This window comes from Ursus arctos, unplaced genomic scaffold (assembly GCF_023065955.2).
Source record: "Ursus arctos isolate Adak ecotype North America unplaced genomic scaffold, UrsArc2.0 scaffold_12, whole genome shotgun sequence".
In the NCBI taxonomy this organism is placed as follows: domain Eukaryota; kingdom Metazoa; phylum Chordata; class Mammalia; order Carnivora; family Ursidae; genus Ursus; species Ursus arctos.
Window position 1 is genome coordinate 3578898 of NW_026622786.1, and position 16013 is coordinate 3594910.

At 45.5% G+C, this 16013-nt stretch overlaps 2 non-coding genes across 2 annotated transcripts; one reads left to right on the forward strand and one right to left on the reverse strand.

The window, feature by feature from the left end:
- Nucleotides 1-4186: 4186 nt before the first annotated feature.
- LOC113247795 (U1 spliceosomal RNA) lies at nucleotides 4187-4350 on the forward strand. The gene has a single exon (XR_003313385.2). It is a non-coding gene; the product is annotated as a U1 spliceosomal RNA (small nuclear RNA).
- Nucleotides 4351-9498: 5148 nt separating this feature from the next.
- TRNAQ-CUG (transfer RNA glutamine (anticodon CUG)) lies at nucleotides 9499-9570 on the reverse strand. Its single transcript has one exon. It is a non-coding gene; the product is annotated as a tRNA-Gln (tRNA).
- Between the last annotated feature and the right edge of the window lie 6443 nt (nucleotides 9571-16013).

Below are 16013 nucleotides of genomic sequence, written 5' to 3' on the forward strand. Positions count from 1 at the left end.
GAGACCTCCCGATCAAATGATGAAGCGAAGTAGCTGACATCCAGGTAGACTGCTTCTGCCCAAGACAATGGATCAAGACTCCATACTTTAACTAAACATGAAGCGCTTTCTCCTTCTTCTCCTTTCCTTTGCTTTAGCATTGGCCTGGAAAGATTACACCTTCATCTTTATCTCCCAGGCCACTGCTAAGTGGAGGTAACCTCTGGAATTTAGAACAACCTTTTATTTCAGGCTAGGGAAAAAAAATCTAATTCTGCCCCTAGCTTTTCACAAGCAAAATAAGGCATCTCATTGGTCGAATCCCAATTTACATTGTGAGTTAGAGAGAACCTACCAGGAGGCTTTCTCGATTCAGGATTCACTTCTATTGGCTGATCCCTACTTCCCTGGTGAGGGATGAAAGTAAATAAGGCTTTGATCAGGAACTTCTTAATTCTGAAAGTGATAACTGCTGGGCAAAGATCCTTAGAATCTCTGGCCAAAGTTGTTCTTGATAATGAAATAGCTCTTGATGATCTTTTAGCTGAGGAAAGAGGTGTCTGGGCTGCAGCCAGCGCCACCTGCTAAACCTGGATTAACACTTCTGGGGAAGTAAAAACCCAAGATATTTTTTCCTCAACACCCTCCTTCTCCCCCTCATCTAAAAAGAGGCCCTGTGAGCACAAAGCAATATGGCGGCTGCGTGTAAGCCCTGACAAGAGGCCTCAGAATGAACCTGCAGGGGAGGCTCAACTCTTCCTGTCCCCTCTTAAGGTCTCTGGCTGGGCCTGAGAATTAAGTTGATGTAAAACAGACTAACAGGAGAAAATCATAGAAGTATTTTACATGTACATGGAAGCTTTCTAGGAAAAATAAAGGCCCAAAAAGTGCTTAGGCCTAAGTGCTTGTGTACTAGGTTGAGCAAAGAGTAGAAATTGTGAAAAAGTAACCAAGATACATGAGGAGGCAAGAGACAGATAAGGGTTATTTTAACAAGTTCTGTTTGTATAGATTTCTCTCAGCCTCAACTTCCTATCTCTGGTAACGAGAACGTTTCTTTCCTCCTGTAAAGGGATGGCATCTTTCACATGGGAGTTTTATCTCCTGCTTTTCGGAAAAAGGGAGGTCAGCGCACCCTTCTTGCATGTGCTGTTTTTGAAATATACCTTTAGCTCAAAATAACCCTTACGCCAAAGTGGCACGTTTTGGGGTAGAGTATTTGGCTACATTCAAAACCTCCACTGGTGGCACCCGGATCTTGGACTTCCCAACCTCCAGAACTGTGAGAAATAACTTGCCGTTGTTTAAGCCACCCAGGCTGTGGTATTTTCTTACAGGGGCCTGAGCATGCTAATATACCCAACCACAGTGCCAGGGGTTGGTAATTGACAATTTCCGTAATTTTTGTTTCTGCTTCCAATTTAAGACCAACTAGAGAAAGCCAGATGTGCAATGCACCCCAACCACTCTCACAGGATGCCTAAATTCTAGTTTGTGTGAAAATTAATAAAGGAAACCTCACTAAAATAGTTGGGAGGCCAGAAGGGGGAGCCATACCACTCAACATCAATTACAGGAAGACTTGTCAATGGTAGACCCCAACAGAAGAATTCTCAACAGGAAAGAATCATCCATGAGCCCCCAAAGGAAAAAGAATGTAGATTGTATCCCCTACAAGAAATCGATTACCCCCCAGCAACTCAGCCCATGAGAAACCTTCATCACCCTGAACTCTTGCTTTTTCTTCAGTGGATTTTTGTTCAAAACCACCCCTCCCAACTTCCTTCTTCTCCTCCATAAATGACATTCGCCACCTTTGTTTATTCAGCTTGCCTATGGTTTTGCCATAGCATGCATGTCCTGGATTGCAATTCTCTGCTATTCCCAAATAAGCCCATGTTTTTGCTGCGAAAATAACTTATTTTTAAAGTTAACATCTGCCTATGCCTTACCCATGCCAACAACTCCTATCGTGGTACACCTGAAGCCTTCCCATTTTTGTACTATAAAGCTCTCCCACTCCTCTGCTTTTCTTTCAGTCTCTGCAAAAACGCAAGCTGCAAGCTCTGAAAAAATACATTTCTTTTTGTTTTGGGTCTTTGCTTATTTCCGGGAGTGTCACTGTAGGGCTGGCAAGGGCTCCCTCCTTGACTAAACTTTAGTCAAGCTCCTCTGAGCCCTCGAGTAGTCCTAGTTCTCGGCCTTCCAAGTCCAGTTCCAGCAAGAATCCCCCCACCCTTAATATCTAAACAAGTTTCTGTTAGTAATTTTCCAATCACTGACGCCCTTTCTCTTACCTTTGGCTAGAAATCCACAGTTGTCTTTGCTGTATTTGGAAGTTGCCCTCAGTTTTATATTGAAGTCTCTTTCCTCTACTGCAGTATCTAAAGCAAAAACTCTGCCTTGCATTTTTACCAGGTGTCTGCGCATTCCCTTACAGGCCGATGCCAGGTCTTTCCACGCAGGCTGTCAGCGAGTCCAAGCTCGTTCTGCTCCCCCCATGCCAGGCCAGTAAGTCAAGAGGCAAGATGTTGGGGGTGGAGCGGGGATTTTATTCAGAAAGCCAGCAAACCAAGAAGATGGACTGTTAGCCCAAAGAACCATTTCCTCTTGGCAGGAAATTGAAGTTTCTTTTGTGTTACCAAAGAGGGAAGCAGGAGGGGGTCAAAAGCTGGCTGATGTCTGTCTGTAGACATCTGAGGAAGGTCATGTAAGTTTTTTGTCCTTGGTCAGTTGATCTTAGTGTACAGGAATCTGGTCATGTCAATCCTGTAAATCTTAAAGACAGCATGGTCATTTCTGTGCCTACTTCCTTATCTCTTCTGGTGAGATAGATTTCAGGTAAAAAGCAATTTTTGCAAAACTTAGCTGTCAGATGCCTACCCGCAGAGCTAAGCAAGCACATATTTCTACACTCTAGGTCATAGCAGCGGGGGAGATAGAAGCAATATAAAGCAGGATATGCTGGTTCTCTCTGTTACAAGGCTGGTCAGATTCCCCAGAAAGTACTTCTTCACTCCCACCTGGACAATGAGTCTGGCTGCCAGCATTCAGGTAATAGGGCCTGGATCAAGCATTCACATTCAGTCGCTACATTGTCACCTAATCCCTGTTGCCATGTCCTCTACTGGCCTGACTGGCCACAGACCCTTGCTTTAACGTCTCCAGAGGGGAACCCTACGATAAATGTTTCGTGATAGGAGCAATAGAATAGAATCTACTTTTAATGTTCAAATAAATAGCCTTTCATTTGAGTTTCCCAGGCTGGAACACCAATAGTGGTAAAAACAGTAAGAAGGGTTGGTTTGCAGTCACCTGTTGTCTCTAGTTCCATAAATTCAGTTTCTTTCGGATATTGGATAGCTTCGAAATTTAATTTTTAAAAAAGATTTATCTGTTTTCGAGAGTGCACATGCGGGGGGGTGGGTAGGGGTGGTGGAGCACAGAGGGAGACCCAGAGATAGTCCAAAGCGCTCTGCCCTTAGCCGGGAGTCCACTCCGGGCTGGAGCCCACCACCCACAGATCGAGACCTGAGGTGAAACAAAGAGTCCAGTGCTTAACCAACCACGCCACCAGGCACCTCTGGATAACTTCAAATTTCAATTGAAATCCTATATCGTAAAGATAAGTGACTGGATTGGAAAGGAACGCGTTTCCTTTGTATTCCTAAATGTTCTACTCTCCACCTCTCTACTCTGAAAGGCATTATTTGAAGAAAGGTACAGAGGCGTCAGCAGATGGCCAGCCAGGCTCCCCGCTGGCCAAAAGGGCAGAACCCGCGCCCGCCGCCGCCGCGGGGGGTGGGGGGGTGGTCGCGGGGTTGGGAGGGAAAGAGGGAGAGGCAGACGTCCCTTCCCCCACGGCCACCCGCAGGCTGGTTGGCGGGCTGAACTTCTCGGGAGGAGGGAGGAGAGGACGAGGGCAGGGGCGGGGCATGGGCCGGAGGGAAGGGCCACTCCCGTGACGTCACGGGTAGGGCGTGTCCTATGTAAATATGGCAGCGCAGGGGCTGCTGCCTCGGCCCCCACCGCCTAAATACAATCTGATCCGCGTGCAGCGGGAAGGAGTGCGGTGGTGTCGTTGGAAGCTGCGTGTGGCGTATGTGTGTAAGGCGTAGGGAGGCTCAGGGTGTCCGGGAGGCAAGTGAGCATGTGTGTAACAGTGTAATGCGTGTGAGGGTGGTATGGGGCGGAGGCGGGGCCACTCATACTTACCTGGTAGGGGAGATACCATGATCAAGTAGGTGGTTTTCCCAGGGTGAGGCTCATGCGTTGCACTCCGGATGTATTGACCCCTGCGATTTCCCCAAATGTGGGAAACTCGACTGCATAATTTGTGGTAGTGGGGGACTGCGTTCGCGCTTTCCCCTGGTTTGCTTTGGTAGGAAAAATAAGAATTTATGCTTTATAATAGTGTGCGAAGTGAAACGGTATTTGTTGGTTTTTCAACGAGGTTTTCGGGTTGTGAGAAGCATGACTGAGGGCGCTTTTGGTTTTGCTGTGTTTGTGGAAATCCCACGTTGTAAATTGCTTTTTACTAACGTGGTGTTCGCGGAGCGGGAGTGAGCTTACTTCCAAGTGCGAAGTTGAAGAACATGCTTGGGACGTGCAAGTTTTGTTTAGTTGAAGATCTAATACGGCTATTTTATTCCAGGAAGCCGCTTTGATACACGGATCGTGTACATACAGTCCACGCACGTCGGAACCATAGTCACACCTGAATCTTGGCTGAATGCCCTGTGATCCTCCCAGGAACATGCAATAGCGAGAGTTTTGGCAGCTTCTCATCCGCTGATCTAGTGAGAGGTGCGACTAGGCTATCTCCTGTCCTTTAAATATCTAATTGCCCTTCAGACTTCATGTTTTAAGCGTTTGCTGCCTTGTTTGATGTCTTGCTTTTACACCTTACAACCATTACTAGCTAATTCCCAGGTTACCACTCACCCATCCTTCCTGCCCCAAATTAGCTTCTTCGTATTTTTGGCTTCGGTTCCCTCTTCCTCCCACCTCTTCTCTCGGGCTCTCTTAATACCTTCATATACAGAAAAAGAGTAGCTAGCGCTCTCTCAACTTCCAGTTTGCACTTGCCACGCTTCAGTAGCCTGGCAAATTAGGAAGCTTCCTTAATATTCCTTCTTAAATGGCAGTAGGAATTGTAGTTAACTTTTTTTTAACTGTCAGAAGTAATTTTAGATTTTCCTTATCTGAAAATGCCGTTACATTGAGCTACAGCTTATTAAGAAAACAACCAGGTGCAGTGTTGGCAGTTGTGGGCAGTTGGTTTGCCGATCTCTTTCCCGGTATGTGTTTTCTTACCTTGCTCGCTTCTGATCAGTAATGTCCTGGCAAACAGAAACTACTTGGCCAAATAAAGGCAGGGCCACAGCGGGAAGAACTGTCACACGTCCCTAGGGGTTGGCTACCTTGGGAACAGCTTTCAGACCTGTTCAGCCCAGGAGCTACTGAGATCACGCGGGAGACTAGGGGTGGAGGGTGGAGTCGGGGAAGGGGTGATACACAAGGGTAAGTCCAAAGAAAACCAACTAAAAAGCACAGAATGCCTATCGAGTATTCAGGCCATTGAAAATAGAAGTCCTACCCTATAACTGATCTAGCTTGATGAAGAAGAGGCGTGAACTTCTCCCCAGCAGCAGGATAAACAAATATAAAATGGCAGAACAAAGGGGCTCTTGGGTGGCTCAGTCGGTTGAGGGTCGGACTCTTGATTTCGGCTCAGGTCATGATCTCAGGGTCCTGGGATCGAACCACATGCTTAGCGGGGAGTCTGCTTAGAGATTCTCTCTCTCTGTCCCTCCCCCCCTCCCCCGTGCTCACTCTCTCGCTCTAAAATAAATAAATCTTTAAAAAAAAGTGAACCAAAACTGATATCAACTTCCAGTGCCGTACTGATGAGAAAACTTGTGTTTCTAGGCTGTTTAGTTGATTTCCCCAGTCTCATTTGTCAGCACTGCTATGCTCCCTGATGAGAGTGTTTTCTGACCAGAGAAGACCAATACAGTGCTTGCATATTGGTTTCCAAGTCTATCAAACACCCAGGTTATTACAGACATATTAGGTTCGATCTGTGGGTAGGAGCAAAACCTCTGGGAGGCCTCCCTTCCAGTCCTGGCTCCACCATTTGCCTTTTGTTTGACTTTGGGCCACCTCCTTCTGTTGCTAGACCAATTTTGCAAATGTCATATGAAAGTAATAACATTAAGTACCTCATAAGGAATTGTTGCATAGATTGAGATAACCTAGTAATACATTTAGCATAGAGTGTGGTTTATATTAAATATGTCCTAATAGAAAACTACCCCCAAATAAGTTTATGTCCCCTTAATTATGAAGTATAAAGAAAAATGTGTAGACTTCTGCTTCGGACTTCTGTAACATTTGAATGAATTTTGCATTTGTGAGTGTAACATCCACTCACAAAATAAATTAGTATTAAAAAATTAAAACTTAAATTTATAAAACATGTGCCTACAAAAGGGACTTGTTTATAACAGTCCCCAAACTGGAAACACAATCTTTTTTTTTTTTTTTTTTTTTTTTTTGAAGAGAGGGAGAGATGCGGTGGGAGGGGCAGAGGGAGAGGGAGAGAGAGAATCCCAAGCAGACTCCACACCCAGCATGGAGCCTGATCTCACAACCCTGATAGCATGACCTGAGCTGAAATCAAGAGTCAGACCCTTAACTGACTGAGCCACGCAGGCGCCCCTGGAAACGTAATCAAATGTCCATCAAAAGGTGAATGGATATAATTGTGGTATATTCATTCAAAGGAGTACTACTCTTCAGTGAAATGGAACAGATTCCTGCTATGTGGCAACGATAAGGATGAATCTCAAGAACACCATGCTCAGTGATGAAGAGTACATACTACGTGGTCCATTTATGTGAATTTCTAGGACAGGCAAAACAGATTCATAGTGACAAAACTAAATCATCAATTGCCTGGGACAGGGGTGGTATGGGGATTGACTGCAAAGGGGCACAAGAAGACATTTTGGAGCAATGGAAATGTTCTTTTTTCTAGAACAAGGTAGTGGTTACATGCGTGCATCCACTTGTCAAAAGTCATCAAACTTGAAATGGATGCCTTGTATTATTTACAAATTACACCTTAAGAAATTTGATTTTAGGGGCGCCTGAGTGGCTCAGTCATTAAGCCCTGCCTTCAGCTCAGATCATGATCCCAGGGTCCTGGGTTTGGGCTCCCCGCGGAGCAGGGAGCCCGCTTCTCCCTCTCCCACTCCCTGTGCTTGTGTTCCCTCTCTCACTGTCTGTCTGTCAAATAAATAAATAAAAGCTTTTTTTAAAAATTTTGATTTTAAAAATAAGAAATCATTCCAATTTTAGTGTCTTACTTTAATTATTATTCTTATTTTTAACCTTGGAGGGTTCTTTTAGAAAAGTATCTCTCATATGGTGAACAATTTGATTGGACATTCAACAATTCCTTCGTACTTGTTTTGTATCTTTTTCTTCACTTAAATTCATGCCCTATCAAATTGAATACTTTCAAATAAAAATAGACTCTATAAGAGCTCAATTTTATAAAAGCATATTTATAAATAGATCCTTCTCATTGTAAAATACCAAATATAACTCTGATTAATAATTACTTAATGTATACAAAGTTATTTTTGATCTTAAGATCTTTCCGAATTTTACTATACATATTTTCTGCATCATTTGAATTTTACCATTTGTATAATACACATGTATAACTTTTGCAAAACGTTAGAATAACTTAAAAATAGATTTGAAGAGGGGCGCTTGGGTGGCTCAGTCATTCGTTAAGCGTCTGCCTTCGGCTCAGGCCGTGATCCCAGCCGTGATCCCAGGTCCCGTGGGATCGAGCCCTGCATGGGGCTCCCTGCTCTGCTGGGAGCCTGCTTCTTCCTCTCCCACTCCCCGAGCTTGTGTTCCGTCCCTCCCTGGCTGTCTCTCTGTCAAATAAATAAAATCTTAAAAAAATATATATTTGAAGAAAAACATGTAAAGATGTTAGAGTAGTTAATTCCAGGTGATGGGAATCTTCTTCTTTATGTATTTTTCTTTTCTTTTCTTTCTTTTCTTTTCTTTTTTTTTTTTTTTTAAGATTTTATTTATTTATTTGACAGAGAGAGAGAGACAGCCAGCCCTGGGATCAGGCACTTAGCCAAAGGCAGACACTTAACGACCGAGCCACCGAGGTGCCCCCTTTATGTATTCTTCATATATTTGTTTGTTTTATAAATGCTCCATGCCTAAGGTAGGACTTGAACTCACAACCCGGAGACCAAGAGTCACATGCTCTGTCTACTAAGCCAGCAAGATGCCCCTATCTTTCATATTTTTTAATTTTAAAAAATTGAATGTCCTCTAAATGAAAGAACAGAATAGATGTGTGGAGTAGGTGAGAGGAAAACAGAGAGGGGAGGAAAAACCTGGTTCTGGAAGAAAGTGTGTTTAAGTTGGAGCGTTTGCAGGAGCAGCTGTTGGGAGGCAGGGGGGTCATATGGTATTTAAGATAGTTTTATGCCTGTTGCATGAATCCTCCTACGTGTGTTTGTTTGTTTGTTTCAAAAGAAATACACAGACTTAAATTTCTCGTCCAGCATTTTTACCATTTTTTTAAATTAGGAGTATAAACATAGTGGTTCTGAGCCTATCTTCTGGAGCCGGGCTGTCTTCGGTTCAAATTTCTGCTTTCAAATCGCGCTCACTGGCTGAGTGACTGGACAGGTTAGTTAACCTTTCCGTAGGTCAGTGTTCTCAGATTGAAAATGAGGACAGTGATTGGAGACGGGCCTGTTGAAAGGAGTCAGTAAGCGCACTTAAATTTGTAGACTATGCTTGGGACACGGCACTTTGCGTATAATCATTGACTGGTAGGTCTTGTATTTGGGGCGCAACACCGCCTAGAGACTGGATGTGATGAAAACTGATTTTATTTAAGTTACACCAGCGACACTTTCCAGTGGCTGTGGACCCTCCCAGGGAGAGTGAAGTAACGCTTTCTGACCAACTGGAATCTCCCGGGCTGGGAGCATCTCGGAGTTTATTTGCTCGTCTGATCAGCAAAAGGGGAATAAGCATTCAAGTCCTTGCTTCAAAACTAGGCCAGTTCACTTCCAATTTAGGTCTCTGAACCATCGACCTCAGAACCGAAACCACCTCCAGTGACTGAGCGGCCGCAGCACAACCTGCTTCCCAGACAGTGGGTGCAATTTCAGGACGCGCGGCGGGACCCCCCTCGCGGTGCAGGATTGAGTGGCCGCCGCCGCCTTTTATCCCGAGGCCGGAGGAGCACCCCGACGAGGGGCGGCACTGGCCCGGTGCCCCCTATGTGTCCGTGGGGAGTGTGGGGGGGCGCCACTCTGAGACGCGGGCTTCTGGGTCCCCGATTCCTGAGGAGGAGGCGGCGGGGCACGCGGCTGCGAGGCGCCCAAATGGGGCGGGGGCGGGAGCGGGAAGGCAGGTGCCACTTGAAGAGTAAAAAAACCACCCTATGCCAGTTAAAGGGAAAGGTCCCACCGAGATTTGAACTCGGATCGCTGGATTCAGAGTCCAGAGTGCTCACCATTACACCATGGAACCCCTGCGGGAAGGGCGCCCCATCCCTCGCCAGAGGTGTGTGAGTACTGCGTTAGCGTCCAAATGCCACCGATAATCCCAAGTATTTTTGCTACGGACGCGTCAAGCCTGGAGTACAGTTGACCTGCGTGGGTGGTCGTCCATCTTGCTTTTCTCTGCCCGCCTCCTTTGATTGACTTCTATCATGTCGCTTTCCCCTCAGAAAATAAAGTAAATCCACTCTGGGTCTAGGGTTAGGGAAGAGCTCATGACCCACATATTCTGCCCCAGTTTTATCCAGAGTTTCCCGTCCAGAGGTGAAATTTCTGCAAATAGTACAGGTATTTTCCTTTTCCTTGCCTTCACATTTTCCGCGTTGCTCAGAGAAGGCAGATGATTGTCAGGACGAGACTCGGGACTGCCTGGGTCCCTTGGTCGCATAGCACCCATCACACTCCAAAGTCACCACTGACTCCTACATGTAATAAGTAAAGGTGTGTCAGCAGTGGGGTAGGATTGGGAGGCAGGGGAATTTTCCTCTTCTTTTTCATACACTTCTGGGTTTTGTGGTTGCTGTTGTCGTAACCTTTTCTCGTATTTCTGTCTTTGTTAGATCTACAATACAAAGCAACCAGCCATGTTTAAGGTTTACATCAAACACTCAGACAAACCAAACCAAACTCACTTGTGTTGACTCAAAATCAACCACAATACCATTGAGGCCACAAGGCAGGGCTCTGACTCTTAGTCACAGGCTGTTTTCTAGAATTTGGCCAAGTCAGTTCCATTCCAGTTTCTCAATATATCATGACCTGGACACTGCATGTTTTTAAAAAAATGAACATATCATCAGTGCACCCAAGGGCACCCAGTACTGGGCCACAGGGTATGTGTACCCAAGGTGTCTTACAGTGTGTACGGAACTTATGTACACAAAATACCACCACAGTAAATATTTACACACCTAATAGATATAAATCCACATTACATCTCAAAATAACAATCTGTGTATTTCATTTCCCCTTTACCTCTTTATTTTATCCCAAAGCCACTCCTTCCCTTAATACACGCAACAGAAAAAATCGACATTGAAAGAAAAAAGCCGCTGGCTGAAAAACAGAGTCGGAAAGAAGCCCAGTGCTCTGGAAGAGGTATTTTCTTCCTAGAGACTGGATGAGACTTGAATGGAGGAAGGAGGCAAAGGGCTACTTTGTTATGAAGAGGAAGATGTTCTCAAAGTTTGAGGAGGGGATGAAGCTTCCTTCTGGAAAACGAAAAAATTGAGCGGGAACTAACATCCTGAAGTATTCTTCCAGGAGAACTTTAAGTGAGTCAAGGTTTATGACTGCAAGGAACAGAAATGGACTCTGGCTGTTTCAAAAGAAAAGAAATCTGTTGAAAGGATGTCGAGAGATCACAGAAGGGCCAGGCAACCCAGAGAACCAGGCTCTGACATGGAGCGGGGAGAGAAATAAATGAGGTTGGAAATGCAGTGGATGGAGAGACTGTCCTTGTGGGGTTTGAGAGCCCAAGGTGAGAGGTGGGGATGGGAGGGAGGTGCTGTTGTGAACAGAACGACCCCCGACCCCCCCCCCCCCCAATGTAAGTCCTCCTCCTCCTCTGTCTGCTCCTCCTGCCTCTTCTCTCTACTCCTCGTCCCATTCTGCTGCTGGGCCTCTCATCTCTCCCATCTCTCCTCAGCCCCTTGCCCCAGCCCGTGTCGCCCCCTTATTGAGGCTGACCTATACTTGGAAGCAAGGGTTGGCAGGGTTTCTTGCTCCAGCATCAGTGGTGGGCGACTTCAAATGAGAGGAGTGACCGGGTTTTGTGCCAGTGGTAGTTGATCCTGATCTGCATGCCTGCACCGCGGAGGGAACCTGGAGTCTCTTGCCCCGCCCTGCACAAGTTGGAGATTGGGGCCATATTAGGTCAGATTTTCCAGAGGCAGCTAAGAGTTGCTGGGATTCCAGTTTGCGGTCAGATCAGGACTATAGAATGAAGGGGACATTCTGGACATAGAAAAAAGACAAAGAGACATAATATTACGTCTCTTTATCACCCTTAGATGAGACATAGTACATCACATTTTTATCACCCTTAGAAAGGTTCTCTCCGTGAAAATGGGAATAGGTAATTGAAACAGTTGTTTCTCCAAGCACGTGAGGTGAAAGTTGGAAAAACTGGCTTAGTTGCTTAAATGATTGTGTACTCAGATTGAATCTGAGGGTATCTAACATGTGGACTTCACTGACGAAGTTTCTAAGATCTGAAGGTGATGAGGATGCTATTATGAAACCTTGGATCTTTTCCACCTTCCATTTTTTCCCCTCCATTTTGCCTGATTTTGTGGGCCTGGGCCTGGGCTTAAATATACGTGTAACTAAGGAAAGCAATGTCAATGCAAAAGACACGATATTCATACCATGAAATTGATAGTGCTTATTCCAAAATGTACTTTCACTTCCCATTATGTAGCCAGATTAAGTGAACACAACCTGATTACTAAGTCTTGTATTAGTCTGCTTGGGCTGCAGTAACAAGATACCACAGGCTGGTGGCTTAAACAACAGACACTTATTTTCTCATGGTTTCGGAGGCCAGGAAACCAGAGTTGGCTTCTGATGGGACTTCTTTCTGGCATTTGGAGAAGGCTGCCCTCTTACTGTGCCCTTGAATGGCCTTTTCTCTGTGCATGGAGAGAGATCTCTGGTGTCTCTTCCTCTTCTTATATGGACACCCGTTCTATTAGATTCGGGCCCTGTTCTTTTTTTTTTTTTTTTTAAAGATTTTATTTATTTATTTGACAGAGACAGAGACAGCCAGCGAGAGAGGGAACACAAGCAGGGGGAGTGGGAGAGGAAGAAGCAGGCTCATAGCAGAGGAGCCTGATGTGGGGCTCGATCCCACAACGCCGGGATCACGCCCTGAGCCGAAGGCAGACGCTTAACCGCTGTGCCACCCAGGCGCCCCGGGGCCCTGTTCTTATTACCCCATTTAACCATAATTACCTCCTTAAAGGGCCTACCTCCAAAAACAGTCACATTGAGGGTTAGGTCTTCAACATATGAATTCAGGGTGAGGGTGGGCAACACAAGCCAGTCCATAACACCAAACAACAGGGACAGTCCTATGATTCTTCACCTGTCAGATCCAATGGCACTGGCTTGGTGATGGGGCGAAGTGTTAGGAAGGCTGCTGATATTGCTGGTTCCGTGATTAGAAGAGCACACATGAGCTGGAAGGCATGGCCATACAGAAAAGAGCGTAGGTCAAACAATAGAGCAAAAGGCTGCAGGGACAGGAAGCAAAAGTTTTGCTAGGACCACTAGAGGTACTAGTGAATGGTACCACTCCTCTTTCTACCCTTTGATGGCTGGACCCATGAATCCTGGCTATGGGAGAGACAGCACCACGTACTGAATGCCAGTTCAGAGCATCACAGCCTCCTGAAGAATCTCGCTCAGCCCTTCAAGGTATTGCAAGCCAGCTGGCACTGTAACTGAGTCTTCAGAAGGCCGTTCCACTGGTGTCTCACGCCAGCTGCTTCCGGATGGTGAGGATCATAGTAGGACTGGTGAATTCCACAAGCGTGGCCTCACTGCTGCACTTTATATTCTGTGAAGTGACTTCCATGAGCAGAGGTGTATTAGTCGGCTTGGGCTGTCAGCACAAAACACCATAGACAGGTGGCTTAAACAACAATTTATTTTTTCACGGTTCTGGAAGCTAGAAGTCCAACATCATGGTGTTAGGTTTTGGGTGAAGACACTCTTCCTGAGCTGCCTTTTCTCTGTGTCCTCATATGGCCTTTCCTCTCTGCATAGGTGCACGCACGCGTGCACACACACACCCAGAAAAAGCTAGCTCTGGTGTCTCTTCCTCTTCTTATAAGGACACCAGTCCTATTGGATTAGGGCCCCACCGGACCTCATACAACCTTAGTTACGACTTAAAGGCCCTGTCTCCAAGCAGTCACACTGGGAGTTGGGCATGCACATATGAATTGGTGGTCGGGGAGGCACAATTCAGTTCGTAACCAGAAACAGTGCTGTGTGGAATGCTATCTGGGTGGATAAGGCATTCTGCAAGTGCATGGACAGTAGTTTTGGCAGAAGCATCGTGTGCAGGGAAGGCAAATCTGTGTTCAGTCTATTCCGGTAAGAACAAAAGACTGTGCCATCCATGGTGGAGATGGCCCAATAGAATTGATCGGCCACCAGGTAGCTGGCTGATCCCCTGGGCAATGGTGTTGTATAGGTGACTGAGTGTTGGTCTGTGCTCCTGGCAGACTGGGCACTCAGCAGCAGCTGTAGGCAGGTCAGCCTTGGTGAGTAGAGGTCCATGTTGCTGAACCTATGCATGACCTCCATCCCTGTCACCACAGCCACTTTGTTCATGAGCCCATTGGGTGATGACAGGGTGCGTAGCTGGGGAAAGAAGTTGACTGGTATCCACAGAACAGGTCTTCTTATCCACATGATTATTAAAATCCTCATGTTTACACTCATTCTGAGAAGTCTATCCATATACTTCCTTGTCACCGATTTTCCAAACATGTCCCTTCTGAGTAAAATGAACCACCAGGTATACTACTCAGAGTTCCACCCACTGGGAGGGTTGCCCTTCACCGCTGTCCTTCGGGGCTGTCCCAGAAAGCAGCTGTTGGGCTATGGCTGTCCACTTTTGGGTGGTGCCTGCATATCGTGCGGAACCAACTGTAAACGAGGCTCCAGTCCTCTCTTTCCGTGTAAATTGTAGGGAACTCCCCGTGAGGCCCTGGGTGTGAGAGAGGGTAGTGTGGCAGGAATGGGGACTGTGGGCATTTGTGCCAGTTCTTCATGTAACTTCCTTGTACCTTCAGGGCCTACTTGGGCCCTATTTCGTACGTACCATTTTTATCTGATGATGGAGTAAGCCAGTCTCATTATACTTGTCAGTTTGACAAAAATGTTCAAAGGTATCATATACATAGTCCCCCAAGTCCCTGCCTTTTCTCCGGGCTTGAGTAGGAGCATCCAAGGACATTTTGCACATCTCTACGGCCACGTCATGCCGTGGGCTATCAGTGCTGTTGTTACTACTGGAAATAGAGTTATTCGTGTCTTTAAATCCAATCAGATCAGGGGCGCCTGGGTGGCACAGCGGTTGGGCGTCTGCCTTCGGCTCAGGGCGTGATCCCGGCGTTATGGGATCGAGCCCCACATCAGGCTCCTCCGCTATGAGCCTGCTTCTTCCTCTCCCACTCCCCCTGCTTGTGTTCCCTCTCTCCCTGGCTGTCTCTCTCTGTCAAATAAATAAATAAAATCTTTAAAAATAAATAAATAAATCCAATCAGGTCAGAGAGCCAATTCCAGAAACCACAGAACCAATTAAAAGACAGTCTGAAGATTGTGCTCCTCTAGAGCAACTCCTGGCACCAGAAGGGCTTATGGGACTGTGGAGGCTTGATGAGTCCAGTCTGGTGAGGTACACGGTGGGCTGGAGACTCAGACAAGAGTTGGAGTTGGTGTCTAAAGGCAGTCTGCTGGCAGAGGTCCTTCTTGCTCGTTCTATTAAAGTCTTTGACTGGATGAGACCCAGCTGCAGTACGGGGAGTACTCCGCTTTCCTTAAAGTCCACTGATTGAAATGTTATTCTCATCCAAAAAACTCCTTCACAGAAACATCCAGACTACTCTTGGACCAAATATCTGGGCACCACGGCCCAGCCAGGTTGACACATGAAATTAACCATCACAGTATATAATTTTCAAGGTGCATAAAATCAAAGGCAAGGAGAACATCTTGAAAGAAGCCTGAGGAAAAAAAAACATCTTATCTACAGAATAACAAGAATTAGTATTACATCAGAATTCTCTTCAGAAACCAGAGAAGCAAGAAGAGAGTGCAGTGAAATATTTAAAGTGTTGTAAGAAAATCCCCACCAACTAGAATTCTGTATCCTGTAGAAGTGTCCTTCAAAAGTGAAGGAGAAATAAAGATACTCAGACAAACAAAAATCGGGGAAATTGTTGCCAGTAAATCTGCCTTACAAGAAATGTTAAAAGAAGTTCTGCAGAGAAGAAAATGACATAGGTTAGAAACTCATATCTGCATAAAGAAAGGAAGAACACTAGAAAGAATAGAATGAGAAAGAATAAATGAAAATAAAGTGAGAAAGAATAAATGAAAATAAATAAAATCCTTTATTTTACTTATTGTTATTTGATCTAACAGATAACAATTTGTTCAAAATGATAATATAGCAAAAATATATTAGATGATTAGAGCTGTGGAGAAATTAAATGAACGGACAGCATTATAAGGGACAGTAGAGGGAATTGGGAATGCTCTGTTATGAGGACCTGCGCTACCTGTGAAGCATTATAGTGTTATTTGCAAGTTGACTTAGATTACCTAAATTACATTTGAAATTTGCAAACTACAGGGCAGTCACTAAAACATTTTAAAAGAAACATAATTGATATT